The following is a 10,315-nucleotide window of genomic DNA, read 5'->3' as shown; positions in this document are numbered from 1 at the left end:
GAAGTGATAATCAAGCTAGCCCAGTACAGACAGTTTGATAAGAAGTGTGAGAGTGAGGCTAAGACTGGTGCTAGAATCAAGATCCAGGGACACACCAGGATCAAAACCGAGATCAGAGTCCATCAACAAAGCAGAAGCAGAACCAGAGCCAGTGTCCAAGTCCAGGCCATTACACCCGGCTGTGAATCTCACAATTGTTGGCTCCCAGGAAATCTGCAAAGGTTTTCCTCAAACTTCATCTGCGAGGATTTCCAATCTAACACTCATTTGGGCAAGGGACAAATGGAAGACAGATTTCAAAACACACTATGGACATTTTAACTGTCTGATATGCTATTGGAGCTAACTAATGGTCCCCTGACCTTGCAATCCTTCATCAGTGATGTATCTGGGAACAGTGTCATCTATTCAGGTGACATACTCCTCTTTTCGGAGAACCCAGAGCAGCACACACACCTCATCCGGACCTGGAGAGGTTTCGGCAGCGTGGTCTCAACACAGAATTGGTAAAGCGTATCTCCAGCGAACTCTCCACAGAGTTTAGGGGGTACATCTTCTCCCCAGAAGATGTTACGATTGATGCAAATAAGGTGGAAGCCATTCATAAATGGGACAAAGTTTGAAGTCCTCAAGAAGAGCTGCGCTTCCTAGACTTCACCAGCTTTACTGCTGCATTGGCCCAGGGTTCTCAGAGCCAGTAAACCCCACGAGAGCTCTCCTCCACATAATGGCCACATTCGTTTGGTCATCCAAGTTCCAACAAACCCGCAAACAGCTCAGAATTGCCTTCACCACTGCATCTATTTTGACGCACAGCATTCTTCATGGAAGTAGATGCATCTACTATGACCACCAGGGCCTGCTTTGTTTGGTGCTGCCAGATGTGGACTGAAATTCAGACTTAGCTTGACACACGTGACTTCTGTGCTTTCACCAAGGCACCACGCACCTAACTTCTTGGCATCTCAGGCCTCTGAAGACCCTGCTCCATCCATGGCAGCCATTGCCAGGAATTTCACTCATTCAAATGGCCACATGATGGAACTGACTCTCATAGATCACCTGACCAAGATGACAGGTTTCAGAGTAGCAGCCGTGTTAGTCTGTATCCGCAAAAAAACCAGGAGTACTTGTGGCACCTTAGAGACTAACAAATTTATTAGAGCATAAGCTTTCGTGGACTACGCGAGCTTCATCCCTCTGTGCACGAGTACCTTCGGCTAAGAGGAAAGATCAGCTCCAAATTTCCAAAGGCCAATGACACCTTTGTTTTGCTAACTATAGATTTCCCACTGATTTCATGCCACACTACTAATGGCCTCTCCAAACTTCCCAGCTATCGACCTGGGTCAATGAATCCACCACATTCAAGAAGAACGAAGGGAGCCCCTCGAGGACACTAGGAAGGAGTCAGATAGAAGAGGGAAGCCATTTGCTGAAGGGAGGTAGCAAGTCCCTGGCACTGACCGAATCCCTAAGCCCCGTCTGTTGCAGCAGTTCCTGACCCATCCCCCTTGGATGACCTTCTGATCCCATCCTCCTCCCCTGGCTCTAGGGAGCAAACTCTGGGTCCCTTCCCTCACTCTGGCACAATCCGTGCCTAGAGGGACCGAGCCCCTCACAGACAATGGGACTGTCCTACCTTCTCCTCCTTGTGGGGGGACTACTACCCCCATTTTACAGACAGGGAATGAAGGTGATGAAATGACCTCTCCAAAGTCACACCTGGAAATGTGGAGGAGATCTGGGAACTGGACTGGGTTTTACAGGAGTGCCCTCCCCACAGAGGCAGCTTCACTTTCTGCCCTTCGTTCTCTCCTCCCTCCTTGGCCCGTCTTCGATGGGGATCTCTGAACCGGGAATGAGCAGGGGCTTCCTCCTCCTCTGTCTTCCAATGTCTGGGATCTGTCCCCAGCAATGCAGCCTGCAGCTGGCCCAGCTTGGGGAGCCATGACCTCATCCTGTGAAATCGAGACGTGCTGGCTCTCAGCGATGCTAGACGGAAAACCACGCACCCCACACAGAGGTAGGAACCGCCCATTCCCAGGTTGTTCTGAGGAGCCATGATTCCTCCAGGAGCTGGGGAAGGGCACAGTGAGCAGTCTGTCAGAGGTAGGGGAGGATCGTGTGAGGGGAGGGTCTAAGAGAGGAGGAGGGTGAGCTAGGCTCTGTATTTGGGCTTGGCAGGGATCAAGAGAAGGGACGGGGCTATTAGAGGCAATGCGAGGTGCAAGGGGTGTCGGAGATGGGGGCAAGGCCTGAAAAGTTCAGCTACTTTAGATGAGTTGTGCCAGAGAATCACCGGTTGAGGTGACTGAAAGCTCTGAACTGGGGCTGGCTGAAAGCATCCTCCTCAGATGGGAACATCCCAAATGTCTGCAGAAGCTCAGCCTCTGAGGTGAACGTTGTGGCCCAAACCTCTCTCTGCTCTGTACCTCGCAGGATTGCAGCCGGCTGTTCCAATCCAGGGGGAAAACTCTGCCACTGAAATCTCACAGCCCCTGTGCAGTGAAGTGCCACTTAAACCCGCTGTGATGCACAGACCTTGCCCTGCTGTCTGCACAGGCCTGAATTTCACCTCTTCAGAGTGTAAGGAAATAATTGGCTGAAGGCCTTTTTTTCTTTTTGGATGGCTGTCTAGTGGAGAAAAACTATGGGGATTTTTAACCTGTTTGGCTCCCATGACTGGTGCTTCAATGATGCAGACAAGTGCTGATGCATTGGTTGATTTCCCCACCTTGTAATCTACTCTCTTCTTCTCTTTTAACAGGTATTCTAAGGGCATCCCGTGCTTCATATGGGCATTCTTGGGTGGGCAGATTGCATCAGACCTGCACTTGAATAAATAATAGTGAATGAAATATGCAGACACTAAAGTTCTGCAGCCAAATTCTCAGAAACCTTCCTCTTCAATGGAGGATCAGGATTTTATTTCTAATTGATTTGTTTAAAAAGTGCTAAGCAGATGCTACACTGTAATAAGAGGAAACAGAAGCAAAAACTGAAAGAATGTTACTGAAACCAATGAACAGATGCGGAGAGTGGAAACACGGCAAAGCAAACAAATGACTACTATGAGTAAATAACCTGAAAGCAAATGGAGAAGAAAAGCTCATCTGGGTAATTGTGGCTCTTGGGACAAAAATCAGGTTCCTGGTATGTAGCCTGGCTGAGATCATACCTTTTCCCTGGATCCCAGACCTGGGCTACAGACGTCATTCTCTGTGTGATGTCCTTATTTTATTCCTAGGGAAAGGATCCCCAACAGAGATGTAAGGATCCTGGACTCTAATGTCTGCAAGAAGCTTCAGCCACCTTCACAGGTAGAAGTCACTGTCTTTCCTACAATGCCACTAGTGCTCTTTCTGCTCTCCAGATCTGCTCCCTCCAGCAGGACAGAGACACCCCTTAACTCCCCGAGTCCCGATTTCCTACAATTCAAGGGGCTGAGGGTTTGCATTGCCTCCACCATCAGAGACTTTTTCCTATGGGAATCTCCCTAGAGCAGGGGAGAAATCTGTTCTTCCATTAGAATGAGACTGCTCAGTAAATCCACTCACACTGACCTCATCTCAGCTGCTTTGTTTATCCGAGATTAGTGGTATCTTTGGAAAACACTTAGGGTGCTGGGGTGTGAGGTGGAGCAGGGGAGACGGGCGCTCCAGCAGATTCCCCTGAAGAACACCACCCTGTCTTTCTCTGGTCAAGCTCAGACTCGCCGTGCATTGTGGAAGTGAAGACCGGATGGGTGCTGCTGGATTGACCTTGATGTGCCATGTCCTTGTGTGGATGAAGGACCTACATCTCAGGGATGGCCAGCAGCAGATGTAACACATGTGTCCAGGAATAGGCTAAACAACCTACACTGATAGGTAAGTAAAATCATGGCCATGTGTAGACATCCCAGGAATTGGTGGGGATTGAACCAGGGTCCTTCAGCACAAGCCCCTCTCACTCAGTGTCAACCAATCCAGCTCCACCCACTAGATTACATCCTTGTCCATTGTCACAGAACCCAGGAGCCCTGATTCTCAGACCCAGGCCTTACATCACCAGACCAAACCGCCTCCCATTATGGGCGTTGTAGAAGGGACCATTGGCAAAAACCCCTCTTCATTCCCCCTGTCAGAGACTGCAGCCATGGGTGACAAGAGAATGAGCTGAGATCTCCCCTGTGGGAATCCGAGGGGCTGCACATTTGGGGTTTCACAGGGAAGGCCTCTGGCAGCCGTTGACAGAGTGTTCCTGGGAGGAGATTTTCCGTCTCTAACAAAGGGTTTCTGTTCCCCCAGATCTCAGCCGCTCAGCAGAATGCAGGAGAGCCGAGTGCTGATGGGCTAGAGGGGTCCCAGGAGTCGCTGTGCGGCAGGTGCAATGTCTGCAGTCACCATGGGCCAAACCCTGCGCTCCAGACAACCCAGGCTGTTTCCCTGGATTGCAAAGGGGACTTTGGCTTGGGGAATCAGTTCTGGTGCCTGTGTCTACAACTGGGATGTTTTCATGAGGCTACTCAATGGTCCATGAAGCACCATGCGAGCAAGGGGAGAATGGACATTAGAGAGCGAGGCTGGGACCTCTGCAGAGCTGCTGCAGTCGAGCATCCACAGCCAGAAGAGAGACGACGGGAAACGCGCTTCGATGGGGGCCACAGCCGCAGCAGCTGTCTCATCAAGCTCTGCTCACGCTCTAGACAGCAGAGGCAGGACAAAGAGCCACACAATGAGAGCCTGGGTTGCAATTAGCAATATGCCATTTTTTCAGTGGATTATGCTGTCCTGACTGTCTATTTCCTGTAAAGTCCACATCCAGCCTCCCTGGATGACCTCAGTGGGAGTTAGGTTCTCCGTGCCCACAGGACAGGGCTGGCCTTACCATGAGGCGAACTGAGGCGGCTGCCTCAGGTGACAGACTGTGGAGGGCGCCACTAGGACCCAGAGTGTAGAAAATTGTGTCTGCTGCTGGTGCATATGTATCCTCTCTGCTCTAGACGCACAGAGATGGTGGCGTGCTGGGCTGGAGGAAGGAGGGCACAAGAGATATAACAGGCAGGCAGGAGAAAAGGTGAGATGGAATAACAGAAAGCAACAGAAGCTGCAGGAAGAGAGAGGAGGAGGAGCCTCTTATGTACCTCTCTAGCACCCTCAGGAGCCTGGATTGAGTCACACCAGCTTCTCAGGGAGCTTCCTGTTTCCTGCTGCTTCCCTGAACCCACTTGAGGAGAACAGGCAGTGAATTGAGGTAGTAGGAGCCAGTTAGGCCCTTAAGACGCTGATATCTTCCCTCACTCAGGTCCTGCTACCAGCCTGCTTATTTGTCCTCTGGGGCAGCATTCAGAAAAAGAAAGAAAGCAAAAGAAGCTTTTCTATCTAAGCAGGAAGGAGCTCTCCTGAGATACATAGACACAAATGTTCACGGTGAGCCTTCCGGCCCCAGTGAGGATGTGAGTGGTGAGGAGATGCCTGATCGTCCAGTTAGTCAGAGTGCAGGTGACCTGGCAGCTACTGCAGCATCCATATCTCCATCTCCAATGGATGTAACCAGGCACATTCCTGAAGAAAAGTGTAGATCAGAGAAGAGTGTGGTGGAGGTGCAAGAAACAGCTGCTGCTGAGTTTAGTTCCTTAAATCTAGATGATCCAGGACGGTGGACCCACTTGAGCAGTAGCCTGAGGGACTTCCTTGTACTGCATGGGCCACAGCAGGTGAAAAACGTCATGTTCCCCAAAGACAATGAAAATAGAAGTTTCCTTCCAACACGTTACTTGTGTGAAATCCCCAATGGTGACAAAGTGGAGAGGCCATGGCTTATGTATTCAAAAACCCAGAATGCTGCATACTGTTTTTGTTGCAAACTCTTCCAGTTTAATGTTCCAGCCACATTGGGTTCTACAGGAGCAAAGGACTGGAAAAATCTGGCTAGAAATCTGGCATGCCATGAGAAGGCAGCAAATCAAGCGAGAGCATTCCATAGGTGGAAAGAACTTGAGATGAGACTAAGGTTAAAGGCCACCATAGATGATCAGCATCAAGAGAAGATTGCATCAGAGTCTCTTTACTGGCAAAATGTTCTGAAAAGGCTCATTGCCATTGTGAGAATGCTTGCTACCCAAAACCTAGCACTGCGTGGCACTTCAGATCAGCTGTATGTGCCAAACAATGGAAACTTCCTTAAAATTGTGGAGCTGATGGCTGAGTTTGATGCTGTACTCCAGGAGCATCTAAGAAGAGTCACCACCCAAGAAATGGACACACCCCACGACCTTGGAAAAATAATTCAAAATGAGATCATACAATTACTGGCAACAAAAGTCAAAGAGAAGATTGTGGCAGATCTGAAGTCAGCAAGATATAACTCTGTTATTCTGGACTGCACACCGACATCAGCCGTACGGAACAAATGAATCCGAAGAAGTGGGCTGTAGTCCACGAAAGCTTATGCTCTAATAAATTTGTTAGTCTCTAAGGTGCCACAAGTACTCCTGTTCTTCTTTTTGACTTTAATGGTGCGTGTTGTAACAACAACAGAACCTAGTGAAAATGTCCCTGCAATGGTGGCTGTCAGAGAGCATTTTCTAGAATGTATTGACACTGATGATACTACAGGAGCTGGAATGGCAAATATGCTTCTTAAAAAGCTGGAAGATATGGGAATTGCGATAGCTGACATGAGAAGTCAGGTCTACGATAATGGTGCCAACATGAGAGGAAAGAAGAGAGGAGCGCAGACACTGATCCGAGTGTTAAACCCTCGAGCTTTTTTTGTCCCATGCAGTTCTCATTCATTGAACTTGGTGGTCAGTGATGCAGCATCAGCTTCTAGCGAGGAGCTGATTTTTTTAATAAAAGAACAGGAGTACTTGTGGCACCTTAGAGACTAACAAATTTATTTGAGCATAAGCTTTCGTGAACTACAGCCCACTTCATCGGATGCATAGAATGGAACATATAGTAAGGAGATATATATACATACAGAGAACATGAAAAGGTGGGGGTTGTATCACAGGCTGTAGGTGCTCTTCCTAATTTGAAACAGGTACGTCAAAACTGAAGATCTGAAAAACAAGTCCTAGGTTAGAGAATTGTCTTTTGTAACTATAAAAGTAACCTACAAGCTTCAACCAAAGACATGCTGGAGGCATCAGCTCATCCACACATCTTCCCAAATCTAGCCTGGGAAAGAAGATGTGCTTGACCACATTCCCAGAATGTTAACACATCCAAGGGATTGTGGACCAAAGTAGAAGTGAGTTTGAAAGCTGGTGACTCTCTCTCCCCAAAAGATGCTCTGTCCCTAGCCCTCAATTTGAATCAAAATATTTCCAGAGTAAAATTCTTCTTCAGAAGATACCAAGAGGAACGGCCCTCTTTCAAAACAGCTTGCATCTTCTATTCTCAAGGACGGCTCTCTGTGCGGACATGGACTACCAGCTTCTGTGAGGGCAGCTTGACTTTACTGCTTTGGAAATAATGGCAGAGGTGTTCATATTGAAAGAGGATGTCTTTCCTTAAAGACAGCTTTAGCCTCATTCCTGTCAACAATTATGAGAGCTGGTGGCCATTTTGAAAGGCTGCAATTCTCTGAAGAGGAACGATTCACCATTAAAACTTTCGGAACATGTTCCCCTTGCCTATGGAGTTTTTACACACATACACATAAATTCTTATGCATTAACCATTTTAGCAGAAAATTTCAGCTTTTTCTCAAAAAAAAAAATAAAGCTTGAATGCTGGACATTTTTATTTTGCTTCTCTGGACTTTTTCAATTCTAATATATCTTTTTTTTTTAGATAGGGCAACCAGAACTGCACAAAGTATTCAGGGACTGAGGATACAATGTATTTATATACAGGCAATATGATCTTTTCTTTCTTATTATTTATCCCTTTCCTAATGGTTCCTAACATTAAGTTGGCTTTTTGAACCACCACGTCACTTAGTTTTCAGAGAACTGTCCACACTGACTCCCAAGATCTCTTTCTTGAGTGGTAACAGCTAATTTAGACCCATCATTTTGTATGTCTAGTTAGGATTATGTTTTCTAATGTGCATTACTTTGCATTATCAACACTGAATTTCATCTGTCATGTCCTTGGCTGATCGTCCAGTTTTGTGAGGTCCCTCTTTAACTCTTTGCAATCAGGTTTGGACTTAACTATCTTGAGTAGTTTTGTATCATCTGCGAGCTTTGAAACATCCCTCTTTACCCCTTTTCCCAGATAATTTATGAATATGTTTAATACAGTTCTTTATGGAGCCCCGTTGTTTACCACTCACCATTGTGAAAGCTGACCATTTATTCCTACCCTTTGTTTCCTGTCTTTTAACCAGCTACTGATCCATGACAGAACCTTCCCTCTTATCCCATGACTGCTTAGTTCGCTTAAGAGCCTTTGGTGATGGGCTTGGTCAAAGGTTTTTGGAAAGTCCGGGTACACTATATCCATTGGATCACCCTTGTCTATATGTTTGTTGACCTCGCTCCAAGAATCCTAATAGATTGGTGAGGCATGATTTCCCTTTATAAAAACCATGTTGACTCTTCCCTCACAAATCATATTTATCTATGTATCTGATAATTCTGTTCTTTGCTATAGTTTCAACCAATTTGCCTGGTAATGAAATTAAACTTACTGTTGTAATTGCCAGGATCATTTCTATCATTTTTTGAAATCAGGGTTATATTTATTTTCCTGCAGTCATCTGGTTCAGAGGCTGATTTCAGGGATAGGTTACATACCACAGTTAGTAGTTGTGCAAATTTCATATTTGAGTTCCTTCAGAATTTGTGCGTGAATACCATCTGGTCCGGCAGTAAAGACCAATGCAAAAAGTTCATTGAGATTCTTCACAATGACCTTATCTTCCTTGAGTGATCCTTTAGCACCTCAATTGTCCATTGGTTGTTTAACAGGCTTCCTGCTGCTGAGGTACTTAAAAACAACTTTCTGTTTTTGTGTCTTTTGCTAATTGCTCTTCAAATCCTTTTATGGCCTGCCGGATTTTATTATTACACTTCACTTTCTCTTAAGCTTGGTTTTCCTCTGCTAGCCTTGGGACTTGCTCATGCAAAACTCCAGGTGACTATGAAATGCTACCTTGCTTTGAAAAGGCTGCCCCGGGTCAATGTAAACACTTGCTGGGTTGCATCACCCCATAGGAAGGTAAAATCTCCCCGAGAGTCTGAACTAAGGTGGAGTTGCTAGAGGAGCTCACAACGGGACACAGGGGGTGCTGGAGCTCCACCAGCCAGTCCCAGAGCATTTGAGGCTGTGTGTCCTGCCCTTGGGAAAAGTGGTGACCCTTTAGACAGTACTAATGAAAACGAGCTTGCATGCACCGTGATTTCGAAATAAATTACTATGTGAATTGTTTCAAAGATTATGACACTATCAATAGTGGTTTGTTAATACATCTTGCTGTGAAGGGGACATTTTCAGTTAAGTAAAATAACAGGGAAAAAGACCTAAAAAGTTCTTCTCAAAAACCACCCACTGCCCCAGATCCACCCAAGACTTAGTTCTTTGGTCATTTCCATTGAAATAGGGAGGACCTGGGTTGGGTTATTTAGGGAGAAATAAATGGATTGACACTCTGTTAAATTTTTAAAGGACATATTTTTAAAATTAATTTTAACTCAGAAATTAATTAACAGATTCACTAGCAAATTCTCAGAAAATTCATTCTTTAGTCAGGGCGTAGTGCTGTAAATATGAGGAGGACATGGCTTAAATATGTCAAGAGGGAACAGCGGGACACAGACAGATTAGTAGGGGAGTACAAGGAAACGAGTTAATATGATCAGCATGAAAGGCAGTGACCTCAGCACACCACAGTGAATCTCTGCTTAAGTGGAAGCAAACTCAGCCTTATCTGTGGCACTACCTCCCTGCTATACAGTACATACATTGTACTTACAGCAGGGGTTCTCAAACTGGGGGTCGGGACCCCTCAGGGGGTCGCGCGGTTATTACATGGGGGTCGCAAGCTGTCAACCACCATCCCAAACCCCGCTTTGCCTCCAGCATTTATAACGGTATTAAATATATACAAGTGTTTTTAATGTATGACGCACTCAGAGACTTGCTGTGTGAAAGGGGTCACCAGTACAAAAGTTTGAGAACCACTAACTTAGAGCCACATGGACATTATTTTTTAGTGTTGAAGAAAAGTGAGTTTGTCATTTAGTTCTGCTTTACCGGTTAGAAATATATTGATAATTTTCATGTCAGTTGCATATATGACTATATTTTGCACTAAATCCTGATCTTATTAAAGACAAGTGGCAAAACTTCAATTGACTTCAAACTACCTGAAC

This window comes from Chrysemys picta, unplaced genomic scaffold, assembly GCF_011386835.1.
Source record: "Chrysemys picta bellii isolate R12L10 unplaced genomic scaffold, ASM1138683v2 scaf79, whole genome shotgun sequence".
In the NCBI taxonomy this organism is placed as follows: domain Eukaryota; kingdom Metazoa; phylum Chordata; order Testudines; family Emydidae; genus Chrysemys; species Chrysemys picta.
The sequence above is the reverse complement of the archived record's forward strand: the minus strand, read 5'-3'. Positions refer to the sequence as shown.